At 41.7% G+C, this 20,208-nt stretch overlaps 1 protein-coding gene and 1 pseudogene across 8 annotated transcripts in view; one reads left to right on the forward strand and one right to left on the reverse strand.

The window, feature by feature from the left end:
• The window catches only part of Kif16b (kinesin family member 16B), a 270,389-nt gene that overhangs the window by 144,826 nt on the left and 105,355 nt on the right, over positions 1 to 20,208 (reverse strand). The gene's annotated exons all lie outside the window — the stretch shown is intronic.
• On the forward strand, positions 17,337 to 17,474 carry LOC127188710 (uncharacterized; annotated as a pseudogene).

Here is a 20,208-nt window from a genome sequence, read left to right on the forward strand (position 1 = left end):
TTAGCGGCCACACGGAAGTTTCCATGTTCCCAGAGAGAAGAATGCAGCGAATGAGAGTGCCAGCTGGTGTGCCCACATATGTGCAATGCTGGCTGGACCTCATGTGAGGGCCCTACCGAGGTTAACATTTGGATCATAATCACATGAGGGAAGGAGGGGAGGGAGGGAGGCAGATTAAAGGACTAGAACTAGACCCAGATTAGCCCCTACCTTAGGCTCCAGGAAAGGAGGCTCAGGTCGGAAGGCAGAATAAGAAATCCACAGGTTAACAAAAGAGGAGAAGTGCTAACAGTCAACCTGCAGTTCTTTCACCCCAGTCTCAACCCCCAGGGCAGGCCATCTTATCTGCTCTGCCTATGTGACATGGCTGTGACACCTCCAGTCCTCTCTTGGCCCTAGCCACCTCTGCCATGTCCATGATGAAACATGGTGAAGATGGTGACTGCTCCATGGACCTTGAAACTGCAGTGAAAATGGCCAGAATAAGTCAGAAGCCAAAGCAAATCTAGCTAAAGTTCTAGAAGACAATAAAAAGCAACCTAGTGTGCCCACATCTCCATACCTTTCAACTCACGCTGGGCTGAGAGGAGGCAACCTATGATGTCATAGAAATTGAAGAGGGAATACAACAGCACTGTTTTCTCATATCTTTGAAACATCCCATATGATCTTCTGGTCAGGAGAAGCACATCTGAACAGATGGTAGGCAGTCCCAGGACTCAGCAGGGTACGAGTGGGAGGAGAAGGGCCCAGCTATCCTCGACTTTCCAGAACTAACAAATCTAAATGTCCTGGCAGGACTGGCCTCTCAACAGTAAACATCGTTCACGTTGTCCTTTTAATGAAGAGAAACTCTCCGGGCAGCTCAATTTCCATTACACTCCCTACTATAGGAACATTATTTAAGCACAAGACTTAACTGTTGGCATGCACTTTGGAGAAGATACTATATAGGTCTTTTTGATGAAACAGTCCTCTTTGCTGAGCAAATCATCCAGATGCTGGTATTTAAATTATGCAAAATACATAATACCAATTAAAGAAATTATGTGTGAAAATATGCAAGAGCAAATTTCCTCACATTAATATTTAACTAGACTTTTAAAGTGGAGCAGGATCTTATGATCACAAGTACTTTAGTATATTTGACCTAAATGGGAGCCTAAAATATCCAGGAGGATACACAGACAGCTCCACAAGGGTGTTTTCTATAGAGCACAGACTTTTGCATACGGTCGGCAGCTAAAAGCAAGGATTATTTTAAGTGGGGCACTGTACTGCAGAAAGCCTCAATCTGACAAGGGCCTTAAACTCTTGTCTTCTAAAGCTGTCCTGCTCTTGTTTCTCAGCCATGGCACAGCCAGGCTTATCTCTGCCTCCCAGCCTTTATTCAGGGGATCACATCCTCGGTTCCCCCAGGGGTGCTCCCAGCTTCTCACAAGCTCCTTCTGAACAGTTTGCACATTCCTTCCCCAGCACATAAGATGACCTCTGATGAATGGGCCCCTTTGCTTCTCTGCCATAGAAATACAATTGTTTGGTTTGGTTTTAACGGAGAAGGCAGACCATAACCTCCCTTTCCTCTAATTACAGACTATCCAGCTAAATTACCAGAACCTAATTAGTCTCATGAACCAAACTGTTCAAACAGCTGAGGACTGTCAGGAACTCACTTCAGTACAGACAGGAGTTCACATCCTGGCAAGAAACATGGGCAAATGAAGGAATGTCCACAAAGAGAGAAAGCTGATCCCAAGCCCATCACCCTGCCTAACACTGTCCTCTAGGAACGGGCTACATTAATACTTTCTAGACCATCTGCCACCCAAGTCCAATCCCTCTGAGAGTTCACGCCGCCTACGCTGCAGCTCAACTCCACCTCGCAAGATTGAGACTTCTGAGTGACTGGGAATATAAATGCATATCTTAGTTGCATAAATACTCTGTGGCCAATTTTATTTTCCCAAGTATTCCGGGAAGTGATACACTATACTCAGAAACATAATTAACAAACTGTCAGCAAGATAAACTGCAGTGAATCAAAAGGGCACACAGACACAGATTATGGAGGAACGGTGTTCAAAGCCCAAACGTAATTTAGAGTGCTGGCTGCACAGGCCTCGCAAGTTTATTAAAATAAGAAACATAATCCATTTTACAATAAGAAATCATGTTTGAAAGCTTTTTAAAAAGAAACACACATGTGACTAACATTACAGACCTTGTCGAGGGTACATGAAAGGAAAGGCAAAGCCTAAATTGTGTTTGCTGGTTTGAGCCATTAGCAGGAAGCGGCACACCAAACTCAAAGTGTACCAGAAATGTGTTTCAATCACGCACAGCATTTATTTTTGCTAACAAGAACAGCGCAAGCAGGACACTTGCCTAAGTATCTAACCCTCACAAGCACGACGAGTCCAGCAGCAAAGGAAGCAAACTCCTACTCCATCACAAAATTCAAACCCCCATTCATTAAAAAATGTTTTACAAGCTGGGTGTGTGTGGTGTCCTCACAGTACTCAGGAGGCTGAGGCAGGAGGATCACATGAGCCCAAGGTTCGCTGAGACGAGATTCTGCCTCAGACAGTCACACAAAGGAAACACATTTGTTTAAAGTGCTTAGTAAACTGAATACTGAGTCACTGCGGAAAGATGCTCAGTGGGACCATCTGCTGTTGAATAACATCTATACCATGTGACTCAGCGTTTCTACTCCAAAGCCCTATGTCGGGGCGGGGTGGGGGGGGGGGCAGCCCAATCATAGGCTAGATCAGGCTCAAGTACTGAGTGTAATTTTTATATTTTCAGATGGTTGAAAAAAATCCAAAGAAGAACATATCTTGTGATATGTGAAAACTGGTGTTTTACTGGAACACGTGTTCCATGCTCTTTCATGGATGCACTACATATGCCTGCCTTTTGTTTTTATAGCAGAGTTATCAGCCATAACATGCACTGAAGGCGCTGCAGACAGCAACTGCTTATTTTTCAATGGCTCCTTGTAGCAACAGTTTGCCAACTGCTGCACTGTACATCCATGAGTCCGTGGAAAGATGGGCTCAAGACTGCATAGCAAAACCCAACCAACCCTCTATAAACTACCCAGATACACATGAAGAGATTAGAATGGGTAAGTTCCTGGGATTCATCGAATGAAATAATATACGGTTGACCCTTCATAGCTATTTTTTCTACATCTGTACAGTCAATTGCAAATAAAAGCATGGGGGGGGGGATCCAGTTCAAAAAGCTGCAGCATACCAAGCACTACACTCATTCCCCGTTTTCCTAAAACAAAACAAAACAAAACAAAACAAAACAGTGTCACAAGTGTGCCTTTCTAGAGACCCCTGTCCACACATCAGCTTCTGAAACTGGGCACTGCTCATGACAAGCCTTGCACACACAGTGTGAAATGGAGCCTTTCCAGGGACTGTGTTGAGCATGGCAGCTTCTTTTCTAAATATCGCCTAGAGACTAGCAACCGACATGGTGGCCTCAGCACCTTCATCAGTGGGTTGAGCAGCTTCAGAATTTGACGCTCTGAGTGATGGGGACTCAGAGCCATTGCTTGCAGACACAAAGACAACTGTACAGTAGTGAGAAAGAACAGCTACAGAAAACACAAACAGAATTTTAATAAAACAGAGAAGAAAACTGTGTTAACTTTCATGAAGTTTTCAAGAATATCCCAAATAGTCTTTCCAGACAGAAGTCAGAATCATGGTTACCTTCCAGATAGTAAGCCAGAAATAAACACTGGGTGGTCATGGTGGTGGGATTTAAAGCTAGAATTTGCCACTTCTTCATTTATATTTCTGGCTACCAGTTATATTCAGTTTATGAATGATTAAAGTGAACACATGACTTTAAAAAGGTTTGTTCTATGTTAATAATTCAATAGGACTTCTTGACCTACAGCAGCTGAAGAGAAACAGGGAGCGACAATGCCTAGAAAAAGGCAGGTGCAGGATGACAGCAGGATGACAGAGGACAAGGAGAATGAGTGCTCAGTGTGTCACCTGGCACATTTGCCATAGATCCTCATCCACTGCTGTTTCTGCGAGCACACAGAAACTTAAGAACAAAATGAGACACTGGCATAGGCAATCTGGCACTGAAGAAAGCAATATAAAATATTGCTTCAGAACACCACTAGATATAGGCATAAAATATACCTAGGGTTTCTAAGATGTCATGAGACTGAAACAGTTGAGAAACCCAGATACTAAAGTCTCACTCTTGACCTCTGCACTTGCCCACCTTGGAAGGCAGTGCTTTTCACAGCCCACCAAACACGTAGCCCTTCTCAGAAGCCCATCCACAGTTCACAGTAACATGAGGAACAAACACAGCCACAACAAGTGCACAGACTGTTCAACCAGTGTGCTAGTTAATTCATGGGTCTGGGTGTCACCCAGTTTCTCAAAAGCTCTCTCCCCAAATGGGTGATATATATTTTCTTTGCTCTAAGGGGTAAACTTTTGTAATAGCAACAGAAAAAAAAATGAGACTCTTATGGCAAATGATTTTCTCAGGATAACATCAGAGAGTAGGTTCCACACAGACACAGAGGCAATTACCTCTGTTGATGCAAAGCTATCACCCATAACTCATCCTGGGCAAGCTTGTAAGAGCTAAAATGCCAAAGCACATAGAAATAAAACACCGTATTATTTCCAGTTGTATGTTCATGGGTCAGGAGTCTGGAAATGGGTTATCTGCACACTCTACCCAGGGTCTTAGGGGAATAGAAAACTGTGATCCATACATGCACTCCCATTTGAGATTCAATATCCTATTTCAAGTTCATTCAAGTCATTGATGGAAATTAGTTTCTGATGGCTCTAGAATTGAAGTCCTCCTTCTAAACCTGTCTTTCAGGCTGTCTGCTAAGGAACACTCTTCTTAGCAACTGGAGGACACCTACAGGTAATAGGCAATGGTTCTCATAAATGTCAGCCTCCTTCTTCAGATCCACCCGGAGACTCCAGATGTCATGGTAGACCCACCATGACATAACCTGTTGATGGGCTGGAACCTCTCACTCTCCACTCCTACTAACTTTGTAGGAGACGGCTGCTGCAAGGTGTTTACAGCCAAGAATAGGAAAAGGTCATCTCTGGACTCTGTCTAACCCAAACAAGAACATAAATCCATTTGCTTAAGATATTTCTTGTGTATGTATACACAATATATGTATGCATGATGAAGTCTATGGTCAACAATGGGTGTCTCCACCTTAGAGACAGGACCTCTCATGGAACCTGGAACTTGCCTATTTGGTTTGACTGGAAAACTCCAGGGATGCTCCCATCTCTGCCTCCCGAGTGCTGGGGTTACAGGGGCACACCATCATGCCCAGCTTAAAACGGTGAAGTCGGAGCTGCAAACTTGTACAGCCAGCACGTTTCAGACTGAGGCAGCTCCCAATCCTGATATTTGTAATTGTTAAAGGATCTATAATTTTTCCTTAACATGTTATATCTTAAGTTTCACATAACTGCTAGCTAAAACTAAACTGCATGTTCTTGTTTTTATTTCACTAATAAGAAGGTGTATACATTTACCTATACATTTATCCATCCAATTACAGTAAACAAACTACACAAAGAAATATTCAATTACAGGAGACCAAGCTAACATTTCCACCACATCTATTCTACAGTTATTTCCCCCAAAGAACTCAAGAGGCATCACTCTCCATGTACTATCCCTCCTACTCCCTCAGTTTTCATTTCAATATTAGACAAACAAAGGAGATTAGCTAGGTGCAGATCATAGGAATAATATGTTCCTTTATAGAATCTATATGTAAACTTATGTATCAATAGAAGACTGTGTACCTAAAAATCCAAAGTATTAGTGAAAGAAAAGATGGCTTACTACCAAGTTCAATTCCCTTATTCACATCCTGTGGTCAAGATGGGACCCGCGGCCCTCTGCATCATGATAGTGCTTCTCTGCCACTTGCTTGGTTTCATACTGTGGATGCTTCTAAGATCTAACAACATCAGAAAATGGAAGTATGGGCTCGGTTTGTACATCTTCTTCAAGGAAACATCTTTTGGACAGTAAGCCGGTTGTCATCTTAACACAGGCCAGCACTCACTGTACAAACTGGGGCCCCATCCTCCTTTGCATGTTACTTGGATTCCTGTCTTAGGAGTCTTACTGAGCTTGAGAATTGATGGCTATGCCAAGACTTTTAAGCCTCATGCTAGGTGGGGGTCTGAAAAAGCAGTATCTCTCATCAACTGACTGCATCCTTGAGTAAGTTCTTTTTTTTTTTTTTTTTTTCAGATTTATTTATTTATTTTATGTATAGAGTACTCTATCTCCATGTACACATGCACGCCAGAAGAAAGGAATCAGATTCCAGTGTAGATGGTTGTGAGCTGCCATGTGGTTGCTGGGAATTGAACTCAGGAGCTCTGGAAGAGCAACCAGTGCTCTTAACTGCTGAGCCATCTCTCCAGTTCCTTAGGTTAGTTCTTCACATTGCTTGATCTCAGGTGTTGGAACATGGGGCCAAGAGTGCCTATCCCATTGTGCCTGTGACGTTCACTACAACAATGAACACAAAGCTCCCAGTGCCCTACAGGACACACCTGGAGTCCAGCAATAGTGCTTACCCATTGTGCCTGTGATGCTCACTACAACAATGAACATGAAGCTCCCAGTGCCCTACAGGACACACTTGGAGTCCAGTAAGAGTTCTTCGGTATAATCTGGCCAAAAGAATAGACATCTGTGATTTATTTACATGTATATATTAAAAACAACAAAGTCTTTGGGTCTGGATTATAAATGGACCAAGTTTTAGGTTAATTCAACTGAGGCTAAAAATCTTTTTTCTCGGCCCAAAACATATAGAGCAAGTTTTCAGATACGTACTTACAGGTTTTCAAGGGGAAAGGAATTAATAAAATTACACTTGAACTAGAATGGATTTATATCTCAATAAAGCCATCTATGTTCAGCATACCTTAAGTCAAAACTGCATGTGGCCTACCTAAGCAACAAACACGTGCCTTTAAGAGCACACCCTCATTAGTGGTTTTTCCTCCTGCCAGCACTACTGGCTCTGGGCTGCAGCTCATTACTATTGTCTAGCATTGAGAGGATAATGTATATTAGAGCTAGCACAATCAAAATCCAGAATTCAAAATTTAACCAAAGGTTTTAATGAATATAAACTGTTTTTATTCTATTATAAAGCTGAAAAATGATAGGTTGAGCCATCATATGGCCAAAATGACTATATATTACGAGCATATGTGCCTATTTATTCTTATCTCTACTCCTCCCCAAATCAATAACAAATGTGTATTCAATTGCTAATGCTAAGAAATCAGGACCCTAGAAAAGTCTTGGCCTCAGAAACAAATGCATGTATGAATCTATGCATTTATTGATTCATTCTTATCACACACATACACACACACACATACATACACATACATACACACACATACAAACACATACATACACACACACATACACACACATACACACACACACATACACACACACACACACATACACACACACATATATACACACACATACATATACCTACACACACACACATACACACACATACATACACACACATACACACACACATACATACAGACACACACATACACACACCTACACACACACACATACACACACATACATACACACACACATACACACACACATACATACAGACACACACATACACACACACACACACACACAAGATAAATCCTGAGTCACTGTCACAAAGGAGTCCACAAGAATTAATTTAATAATAGTTTGAAATGAACAATTTTTTACATCACAAATGGCTTAGGACTCTAAGTACTCTCAAATATCTGGAGTAGCAGAAACATCCTTTCCCTAGAAGAGTTTTCATGCTCCCGTGGTGTTTTGTGTTGAAGTCCGCCATCCTAAAAGAGACCATGTGCCAAGTTCTCATTCACATAAGCATGCGGCCTCACTCTGTGGCATGCCGCATGACTCGAGGATGGTCTGCAAACTACTGCAGTAAATGCACAGGGTAAACACTCAGGACCTGAAGTCCAGACAACAGGAACTTTACAAGGACTGAATCTAACAAAACTTTAGTTTATACTTTTGTGCACTCCTCTTTTCCCATCTTATTATCTTGAAATTCATTTTCATTATGTTTACAGAAAGTCAGTATGCAATAGGTTAAAGTTCAAAAACATAGCAAAACTAGAAACTGACCATCTGTACCATAGGTACCCTGCTCCCTGTGGGAATCTCCTGAAATGGACAGCCCACAGCCCAGGGGGATGCAGAATCCATCATTGCTGCCCCAATGTCTACACTACCCATAAAGAGTACAGGATTTAAAGCACAGAAAAAGCAGTCTGTCGTCTCCCAGGAAAAGCAGTCTGTCATCTTTAATGTGAACACAATTGACCGTTGTGCTTCAGCTAAACCGTGAGGAAACAATCAAGACAGTCAAAAATCGATTCTTTGCTAAAAGATAAATTCAAAAGTTTAGGTACAACCGGAAAGGAAGCTCACTGACGTCTTAGTGACAACAACGGCAAGCATCAGATGGCTCCAACGGCAGCAGCCCTGCGGTCATTATCAGGCCACCAGATTGGGGTTACTTTTCCCTTTAATTAATCTAATGAACCGACTGTCTGGCCTCAGAAGACATTTTTTAAATGTCACTGCACACCTCAGGGCTGCAAGTCTCCCCTATCCCATCCTGATTCCATTAGCGCTTGCCCATGGTGACATTTTATGTCTGCATCCACATATGCCCCAATAATGCAGTCAATTTGTGCTTTATTAACCCAATTAAAATACAGAATGGTTATGAAATGGAAATTTACAAAATTAGAACAATTCCTTAAAATAGACTATATCTTCAATTGTAAAAAAGAATGTGGGAACTTAGCTTCCTGATCAGGTTACCCAGAAAAGGCTGAAAATCTAGATGCAAAACAGAGGAAATGCTAATCTAATTATATGAGAATATACCATTTAAATCCTAGGTACTGTATTTAGTGTTAAAGACAGTAGACACACTAAGCAAAACTGGATCTCGGAAGGTTGTGCAGACTGGATAGAAACTGAGGCTATACAAAACTCACAGGCAAAATTCAGAAAAATACAAGTTGGAAGAGAAGAACTGACTCTCCCCTGGATTAAATCCACCCACATCCACCAACTCTAGCCCCACGTGACCTCTCCTACAAAAACCTTTCCTAAATGGTCTTCCCAGTGTAAAGTACCAGGCAGGCACCCCAAATGAAACACCTGCTCCCCTGGAAACTAAGAGCAGTTTAAAAAAAAAAAAAATCGAATCCACGGATCATGCCTGAACATACAAAAAGAACAAAGTGCTTAATACATCTCTTGGGGCTTATTTGATTTGTCTTAAATATGGGCCACTTAAAACTTTTTTTGTTTTCCTTTTAAGTTCCCCTTGCTCTAACAAAACTTACTATGCTTACAAAAGACTCCACTCCAAGGTTAGTAATCAGTAAGTGTTGCAGACAAGGAACTAATCACAGACTCATTCTGATGTGGAAAAGAAAATATACTGTGATGACTTCTTGATTGTCATCTTCAACTGAGATCAGAGACCTGACTTTCAATCCAGAGGATCCTGGGCAAAGGAGGAGGAGGTGAACCACGGAGGTGTCTGACAATTTCATGATGAAGAGGAAGGTGTGAAGGGGTGGGACCATAGCCTGTAATCACAGCAGGAAACAGTGCGGAGGAAGAGGCAGGAGCATCACAAGTTTAAGGCCCTATAATAAGTAAAGCAAAGAGGAAAGGAAGAGGGAGAAGGAGAGGAAAAGGGAGAGGGGGAGGGGAAGGCAGAGGGAGAGGGAGAATAAGGATGGAGACAGGGCAGGGTCAAGGGTGAGGAGGAGGGAAATGGCACAGACAAGAAAAGTCCATTGAAAATGCACCCTAGTTAAAGCTTCAGGGAAGGCTCTGCTTACGGCAAGGACAATCAGATACACCAGCAGCAGCCCTTGCATCCTCATCTGCCTCCTGCTAAAGTGTTAATAAAATGCTGAGCAAACTGACAATTTAGTAAATACTTTGAAATTAAGATACAAAGTGTCACTGAGGCAAATGCTAAAAAACAATGCAATCATGGAAGATATGATGAAAAACAGTAGGTCAGACAGAAGGATCCTTCTTTCCGGGAAGCTCCACATCCTTGCTGCTAGTTTGGTAAGAAGAATCTCCTTCCTAAAATAGTCTATGTCATTTCATGACTCAGATCTCACATTCCTATTAATGGACAGACCAAAGCTCACTGTGTCTTGGTACATAACAGAGACAACAGAAACAGGCAAAGGGAGGCACAGCTACCTAACAGTGTCCCTTACAGAAAAGGTTTTCATACTGCATTTATGCTATGGAAATAAAGTAGGTGCCTCTACATATTGTGATGGACACCCCCCCCCCCAATCTCTTTATCTGCCCAACAGGTCTGTGTTCTGCTTAGGCTCTTTCCGTCTGGCTATAATATAATTAAATAATATCTCCCTCCCTGGACTGTGATTCTCTGAGCATGGGGACAGCCTCTCACTCAAGTCATTTTGTAATCCAGAAAGTTCACAGCATCTGGTACATGGTATGTACTTAAAAGATGATGTTGGGTTCTACCGAGCTTTAGACAAAAAGAAACTCAGCATTTGGAAACAGACGTAGTCATATTTCAGACCCACATTTTGATGCTCAGTTTGATGACAGAAGTTCAATACTGAAGAAGCTTGAAAGCACCACTCTTTGGAGAGCAGAACAAAAAATGACAAGCAGGATATATCTTGCCCTGAGATCATGACAATTTATTTTAAATGACAGATACCATGTAGGCATAAATAGAATATGGTGTGGCTCAGATGGCAGCATCATCTTCTGCTATTCCTACACACTCTCCAGCAAGTTTGAGTCACTGAGATGTTGTACGTCAGTGTCTCCTCCACAGTCTAGAGAGAGCCTGTCAGCATGTGCTCTGCACACCATCGTCCACACACACGGGAAGTGTATCTAGAAGATACAAGTGAGGGACTCACCAAGAGCTGGTGATTTGGAATCACCATGGCTAATGTCTTCAGGGAAAATATTTCTGTAATTGTAAACTGTTATCTGCTTTCTGGTGAGCACCACTTATAGCACCAAGGAGAAGATGCTACCAGACTCAGGAGACACACACACATCTCATGAAAGTGACAGGGGCAGGAAGAGGGGAAAGAAAGCTCCTTAGTCACATGGGAAGTTCATGAAACACACCCACACTTCCTTTGACATATCATAACTGGCTAAAGCTAAGACTTCACCAGAAAATGGAAAAAGGGGACGGATGCCATGTGGACAGTGTACACATCCAGAGGACCTTACAGGCAGCAGCTGAGGCGGGAAGGATGCCACTCGAATTTGAACATTTTTACCTAAGGCTCAGGGTGATACTTTAATCTGATGAACCTTATTTAAGGATACAGAGTCAAAGACTAAATATACGTGGTCAAAAGTGGAGATGAAATGGAAAGAAAGTATCTTACAAGGAATTTCCTTGTGGAGCATTTTGAGAACTAATATTTGTGGTCTAGAGTAAAGAGAGCAGAGAGTATTCTATAAACCTATTCTTGCAAAGGAGCTACTAGCTCAAGCATGCACTTTCTTAAATCCTGGAAGCAAAAACTATACACAAGGAAAGATACAGACAAGCATGGATACATAAGCAGCACCTCAGCCAGCACCAAAGAGCTAAGCCATTCATAACAGCCTTATCAATAGTTGTAGCAAGTTTTAATTCAGTTACCTCCTCATGAGTTAACTATGGAAACCCAGGAGGGACCTAAGACGAAAGGAGTCAGAAAGAATCAAAATCAAGTTAATGGCAATGGTGTAGAAGAAGCATGGAAACCACTGTGTATCTAGATCTTGACATTCAATAGAATCAAGTTCAATAACAAAAGCCAAGCGATACAACTGAATGAGCATATAACAGACAAAGTACAAAGAGAACTAGACCTAACACACTAAACACTGGATGGCATCGCAGCACAGGAAAACCACCAATATGTGTTATGATATCTGGTTACAGATGACAGATAACAACTCCAAAAAGTTTTGCAAATAGAATCAAGTCATTTTCACAGAATTAGCCTAAGCACCTTTAAGATTTAAATATTAGAAGTTATAAAATAAAGTGTTTTTCTTTATAATCAAAAAATAAAGTTACAAAACAAAACACAAAATCTAGAAGCCATGAAATCAAGCTGCAGTAAATCTAACTATTAAAATTACTGCTGGGATGGGGCTGGAGGGATGGCTCAGGTATGAAAAGTACTGGCTGCTTTTCCAAGAAACTGGGTTCAATTACTAGCGAACACATGACAGCTCACAGACCTCTGTAACTCCAATCACAAAGGACCCAAGGTCTTCTTCTGGCGTATGCATGTACGTACCACATAGACATGCAGCCAAAACACCCATACACAAAAATATAAACTAAAAATGTAAAACAGAAACCTACTGCTGGGCTGGAGGAGTAGGCCTGCAGTAGAGTGTTTCTCTACAACCTCTGTGAACCACATTCCAGGGAAACTCTGAGTAAGTGTCACAGGACTATAAGCCAACACGTGGCCAGTACAATTTCCCTAGGAGAGACTGATGGATCAAAACCTTGAGGTATTAAACAAGGTGAAACCATGATTGGAGCCAGAGTTTTCAATGAAAGACCATGAAGGAATGTGCTGGGGCGAGGCCAGCCTCACAAAGCAACGTGTTATGGGGAAACAACACAGTACTGAAGGATGAATGGATTGTTTGAAAATATTCCTAGAGTCAAGTTAGAATGAAAACGGCGTACATGGCGTACAAAAGTGACCCTAAAGGGCAAAGTTAGAATGAAAAGACGGCGTACCAAAACATGGGCAGTACAAGAAAGTGACCCTAAGAGGGACATTTACACTAAACATAGGGAGATCACAAATAAATAACTATGTGCCTTAGGCCCTGGAAAAACAACAGCAAGCCAAACCCAGACTCAATACGTGAAAAGAAGTAATTAATATCTAGAAATGAGAAAGAAAGAATATGATAATTCAGTAAAACAAAGTTATTCTTTGAAAAGATAAACAATAATGACCAACACTTAGCCAAACTATTGAGAGAAAGATGATAATAATAATAATAATAATAATAATAATAATAATAATAATAATGATAATAATAATAATAATAGTAATAATAATAGTAATAGTAATAATAATAAAGAGAAAAATAATAATAAAAGTAGAGTTTAAAAAGGAGAGTTTACAACAGATAGCAATGAAGATGGTATTTGGGATTGCTATTAGAATTAGGAAATACCTTAAATTTTTATGCTCCATTATATTCAACAAACTAAGAAAATGGATAGCTATGGCTTACCAAAAGTAAACCAAAATAAGATACACAATTTTGAAAGACTTATAAAATGAGCAATGAGATTGAAGCAGTAATAGACACACATGCAGGAAAATCTCCAAACAAAAGACCAGTCAGGGCTACACATTAAGAACCTGAGTTTACTGTAAGAGCCTAGTGTAGTGAGAATTTTGGTGTCTTTAAAAACCCCATTTTGTTATGTAAACATATTTTTGTTTTAATCCCAGGTGAGGGATATGGGTCTGCCTCAGACTGTCCACAGCAGCAGACAATCATTTGCCTTTTGAGTGTTCTGTGAGGGGTATGATTCTGCCAGCTGAAGTTAGTTTAATTCTGGGGACTCTAGAGATGGTATAAAAAAGACCAGAGCCCCAAGAGAGGATGTGCAGCTGTTCCTCCTGCTGGTTATTGCTGCTGCTGCTGCTGCTGCTGCTGCTGGTGGTGGTGGTGGTGGTGGCGATTTGTCAAGAGGTTGAGAGAAAAGAAACAACAAGAAGAAGTTGGAGTTATCCTGATGAGACAAAGATGGGACTGGCCTCAAGGAACTCACTGCCCCTAATTAGCAGAAGTAGTCTAAAAAGAGCTCAACGCTGCCCTCCCAGCTAACCTGTTTCTCCTACCTAGTGTTAGGGCATTGGAAGGGATTAGGTGGAATAAGGGCTGTAAGGAGATAGAGACATAAGAACACAAATAAAAGAGCTGAAAAAGCATGCCAATAACCCATTGCTAAGAACATCACACAGTTATGTCACAGAGCACGGCACTGTCTAGCTGGTACTCCATTGGATGCTTCATCTCTAATTAGTGTTTATAGTAGTGGCAGATGCTATAAACATTATCAGAGAAGAAAAGTAATTAGCAATCTCACCCAGCTATGAACCCCATGAGCTACAGTAACAACCTGCCTATAAGATATGCACATTGGTACAATAGTAGCACAAAGTCAAGAGTACTGTTACACAGATAAATCTGACTTTTGTCCTTATCTTCATAAATGCCCATCATGACATTCATTCCCAAGGCCACTGGCGAATGACGTCATTATTCTCTTGTCTAGTTAATGCTGTTTTAAAACAGCATCATCAGTACTAACGACAAAGCTGCTAAATAAGGTTTAGAGCATCTTTGTATATGTTCTATCCTTAGGTTGCTTATCTTAAGGAAGATGTAAATAAAATGAGACTGCCAATGGCATGGAAATCGAGATGCTGCTCAGAGTCAAGGGAAGATTATAATTACAAAGTAGAATTAACCCTGAACATTAGTGGATCAGAAGTAGTACCATCCCAGAAGCACGAGACCTGGCTTCTACTGACATTCTTCACTGTAGGCCCTAGAACTTGCTGAAGAAATGGCTGATTCCAACAGGTGCTTGAGATACCTGTCCTGATAGAGGATACAAACATTTAAAGATTTATGAGAGTGTGCAAAGGAATAGGTTGAAAATCAGCCACTGGATGGTTACAAAAATTTGTACATCAAAAAGGAAGAATGAAATTGAATGAAAAACTGCAAATCTTAGAAAGTTAATGAATCTGTGGTAAAAGCTCAGGGGAAAAAAAGCCAAGCCAATCTAAGCCAAGGGGAAGGAAAAATATCCCTCATTTGAAGTAGTAATAAAACCAATTTCTTAAGTATTATAAGTGGAAAAGGTAAGTATTTATCTGTCTTTCAATGGATTAAACTGTGACTAGTGACAACTTTAGAAAGGACTGGAGGCAATCTAGAAGGAAGGATTAGGTCATGAACGCTCATCATCCTGCAACTGCCAATGAAAGCCCTGGCCAGGGATTATCAGCTGTTTTCAAAGCCAAGAGCTTGTGGGAACTAAACCACACACAAAGTCTTAGTACTTCCACTCTAAAACCCAAGCAGTTCTTCACAGAGTAGCTGGGCATGGTGGTGCAGGCCTAAAACTCTAGCTCTTCTGAGGCTGAGAGACAAGTGTCATGATTTCAAAGCCAACTTGGGCTACAGAATGAGACTATTTAAAACAAGAGATTACACACTTTTTAAAAAAAGGAGAACATTAAAAAACAAGGAGAAAAATAAACCAAAATAGCAGAGGGCTAGACTAAGGAGATAAAACTATAAAGTATCTCTGCTTAGACGGGACAAACCTTTTAACTCTAAATGAATCCACCAATACAAAGAGAAAACTCTACCACCAGTTGCCACATCACAGAACCAGTCCTCAATAGTTTCTAGAATCATTCATGATTTCCCGTTTTCTAGGATATTTCTTAAAATGTTCTTCAGTAAAGGTTAATACCATTTCCCCCCAAAACTTAGTTAAATAAAGCATTCCTCCTGGAAGTTAGAATGAGCCAGTCCAGATAAGACCCTGGAGGCCTGAGGCCTACTCTAAAGAGTTCTGGGCACCTACCACTCACGCTCACTTTTCACTCACGAACATAGTTAGCAGAATCACATTCCTAGGGGGACTATTTGGAACACAGATTTTTACTGTTTCAGTTTTGAAATTTAACATGACAATGATGTCCCTGCAAGTAGATTAATTTTCTGTCTTTGAACAACAAAAAATGCTATCAGAAAAAGCTTTCCATGTCATCTTGAACAAACAGCCACAGAGCCGATTTTCTTATTCCAATTAAGGTTCATACACATTACACACATGCATGGTAAAACCATGCAAATGCACACACAAACTCTTCCTTCTAAAATACGTACACATGGGTTCTTTCTTAATCATCCTGATCCTGAACAAAGGTGAGAGCACCCTAAGTTCCAGAAGGGAAACTGACATCAAAGGACTGCTAATACTCTACCAGCTATGGCTGGTCCAAGTTATGTACCTAACAAGCAATCATAGATCTGGATTGGAAGGTGAGGGATATGACTTCATATATCATTAAATTACAACCCCACACTGCTTCTCGGTAGCACACTCTACACTGAAACCAGAGCTCCTGTTTTTGGAGCTTCTGACTTAAGGAACAACATGAAGATAGACCCCATGGCTACTTGTGTTTCTCATCCAGGGTAGCTAAGACCTACCTTCCCGCAACAGCTTAAGGCTTCCGAACACAAAACTGCATATCTAAAGCCTTGGGGTAGGAGCTGCTCTGGGATACCTGAAGAGTCCACCCACACATCTGAGCAAGTTGCAAACTCTTTCTTTCCTCCCTTTCAGTAACTACCATCATGCAAAACCCACTTTTAGTTTAAGAAATAACCTCTTACTGCTGTTGAAGAAAATAATATATATTATGAATGTTCTGAGAGATCTTTGGTTAAATTACACTTTAGAGAAGTGGGAAACAACACTTTTTTTCTGTGTAGAGGGGGAACAAATCAGCAAGCTGCAGTTAGCCAATTGTTTCTACATGAGACCTGTGCTACACTGAGAAGTGACAGATTATAAACATCCTGAAAGGGAAAATTGACATTATATATTACTTTTCTTGCTGCTGTAACAAACTACCTGACAAAAGCAAGGCAAGGAAGGCAAGGCCAAAGGGTTTACTTGGCTCACAGTTTGGTGGGACAGTCTATTGCAGTGCTGATGTTACAGACTCCAGACGGTAAAGGTGGCTGCCTACATTGTGGCTTCAATCAGGAAGCGGAGAGAGATGAATGGATAGAGTTTACCTTGCTTTCTCCTTCTTATGTAATCAGCCTATGGCGTGGTGCTGTCCACATTTAGGGGAGTCTTCCCACCTAAATTAACACAAACTAGGATCTGCCTCACACACATGCCCAGAGGTTTGCCTGCTGGATAATTTTAGATTCTGTCATGAGGTTTGTCTTACATAATTCTAGATACTGTTGAGTGGACAGCCAATATTAACCCATCACAGCATGTGATGTAACAAAATTTCCATGAGCAACATCTGTGATCCCAAATTGTCCTTCGTACAGTTGAGACAGTAATAAAATTTCAGACTGCCCCTAGAGGCACTGCAGGTGTGGCTGCTGTGTCACATGTGCATCAGTAAGTGGCAGAGAGGACAGAGGCCATGTCTAAGCTCAGTGCTCTGACCTGAGAACATCTGAATCTAAAAAAAAATGAGCCAGAGACAAGCACCAGTCGGGTGCCAGGGGCTCTGGACAGGAGCTAACCTGAGATGACCACCAGTCTGGTGCCTTGCAGCCTAGGGGTACAGACCATGCTTGAGATGACCCCTGCCCAGTGCCATAATGCACAGGCAAGGAATAGCATTTTTGAAACGACTCCTGAGAAGATCCCAGATACTCAGAGACATGGTGCACCACTAAGATGAGCAAGTAAACAGCGGAGAAATGGAAGAGAAAGAGAAACAGATAGATGTGAGCACAATAGAGAGAGGCATAATTGAGACTTGAGGGTAATGAGGAACAGCTTGAGGTAGTAGCCAGTGATGCCACCTGGGGCCATAGTGGGATCTTGGTCTATGCTGCCACCAGAGGCCACGTCTGGGTACGTGGCCCTCCAACAGCAGGGGTCTGCAACCACCAAAAGCCAGGAGGACATGCTGCTATCTGAGGGCTGTGCAAAACTAGCCCTACCACTCACCTGGGCATAAATGGAAGAGCTGGCTCTGTGGGATATGAGAGCAGAAACACTGTCCCCACCTCTGGTCAGATGCAGAGAGCAGCCCTGAAATGAGTTGCAGGTGAGCTGGCCTAAGAATCTGAGGATAGGACAGCTGCCCTTACCACTCGTCTCCTCACCCTTCCCTACTCACCACCTTCGGCAGGTAGACCTGGTCCTGGTGTCATGACAGAAGGAGAGCTTTCCTGCCCCTCACCAGCTGCAGCACTTGTGAGAGCAACCTCCCCGCACCCCAACTTGTCTGGGCAGCATAGTAGAGCTGACCCTGGTGGCAGGGCACAGGTTGCAAGGATGGAGGGAGGAGATGATGGAGGGAGGAGATGAGCAGGACTGGGGTGTGTGATGTGAAATTCACAAAGAACCAATAAAGAAGCGTTTTTGTTGTTGTTTAATTTCAATTGTTCATGTTGCTGAAATAAATCTATACCAGTGGTTCTCAACCTTCCTAATGCTGTAACCTTTTAATACAGTTCTTCATTTTGTGGTGTCTCCCCAGCCATAAAGTTATTTTCATTGCTGCCTTATAATTCTAATTTTTCTACTGTTATGAATTGTAATGTGTTTTCCAATAGTCCTAGACAACCCCTGTGAAAGCATCATTCAACCTCCGAAGGGCTTGTGACCCACAGGTTGGGAACCACTCACCCACAGTCTCTTTTTTAATGTCATTACTGGCCTTCACCTCTACTCCAGGCAATATTGCAAAGTGTGAATCCGAGTGACTTAGCTCTTGCCCTATAAGCCTTCACTTTCCGCATCAGTGTGGTTTTTAATCCCACTTATCAGTGCCTGACGGGGGAGAGGGGGCACAGTGAACGCTGCCTAACACTTATCTCGGGTACAGAATGAAGTTCGCTATGAAATAATACTGTGAATATCTTTGCTAGTAGACTCCTAAAGCTCCCTCCTCAGTGTGCTTAGAAATATTTAACAGTAAGGCTACCCTAGCTAAGGAGTTTCCCCTTAACATTCTTGATGACTGGCAATGGGGCAACACAATAATCAAGGGTAACACAATGGCATCACAGTGCTTGCATATTGGCTCAAAATCACAGCAGGAAAGACAGAGGCAAAACCCTTTTATTCTTTGGTGATGAAGAACTCACCTGCACTACCCAAGTAAAGCACAGCTGAAAAAAAGCATCAGAATCAGTGTTTCAAAAAATGAAATTGTCTTTCTACAGCTTCAGAAGGCACTCTACGTTAGCTGATCAAGAAATCCATTAGAGATTCTGCTACAACCCAGATTAAAATGGTGTCATTTTGCTGTGAGTCACTTTATTGCCAAAATGCAGCTGCTGTGAGAACATGCCACGGAGGTGCTAAGGGCCCCAGGTGAGTAGAGAAAGACAGATGCAGCATAAGCAACTGCCTGGACAAGCAACTTCTGGCAAAGAAATGACCATCAGCCAAAGGAATTGAGATGGCTGCTCTGTATGAAGAAACATTTGCTGGAAGTAGTGGGTGGCACACCCTTTAATCCTAGCCCTCAGAGGCAGAAGAGGGCAGGTCTCTGTGAGTTAAAGGCTAGTCTAGTCTACACGGTGAGGCCCAGAACAGTCAGAGCTCTAGAGAGAGACCCTGTCTCAAAGTAGATAGATAGGTAGATTATAGATAGATAGATAGATAGATAGATAGACAGACAGACAGACAGACAGACAGAGAGATAGATAGATAGATAGATAGATAGATAGATAAAGTTGATAGACAGACACACAGACAGACAGATAGATGAATGCTAAATTAGGAAAATTTTTACCTTCTCACAACTCATGTTTTCATCTCCTAGGTAAATGCTTGCTCAAGGGCAGGCATGAACATAAAAGCAATTATTAAGAAATCAAATTCTAATTTAAAAGTCTGAACAAAAAGCTTCTGCAACCTGTATCTGAATGGCATTTCTGATATCAATTTTTGATTAATAGTCTGCTGCACACGTGTAGCATAAGCTGCATCCTTTTTCCTGGAAAAAAAACTTGGTATTCATAAATAAGTGTGGCTTAATATTCTAAAAATGGTATGCAATTTTTTTTAAACAGCAGGCTTAATAAAATGCCAAGTTCTACCCAAGATTAGATTGTAAAAGCAGCTTAAGCTACAATGAATTAAAAGGAAAAGGAAGGAGGGGATGGAAATCCATGTGCAAATGCCGGCACATGTACATGCGCACACACATGCTCACCCACCAGTCTCCCTGGCTAGCTGTTCTGAATGAAAGCCAA

Source organism: Acomys russatus, chromosome 4 (assembly GCF_903995435.1).
Source record: "Acomys russatus chromosome 4, mAcoRus1.1, whole genome shotgun sequence".
NCBI lineage: Eukaryota > Metazoa > Chordata > Mammalia > Rodentia > Muridae > Acomys > Acomys russatus.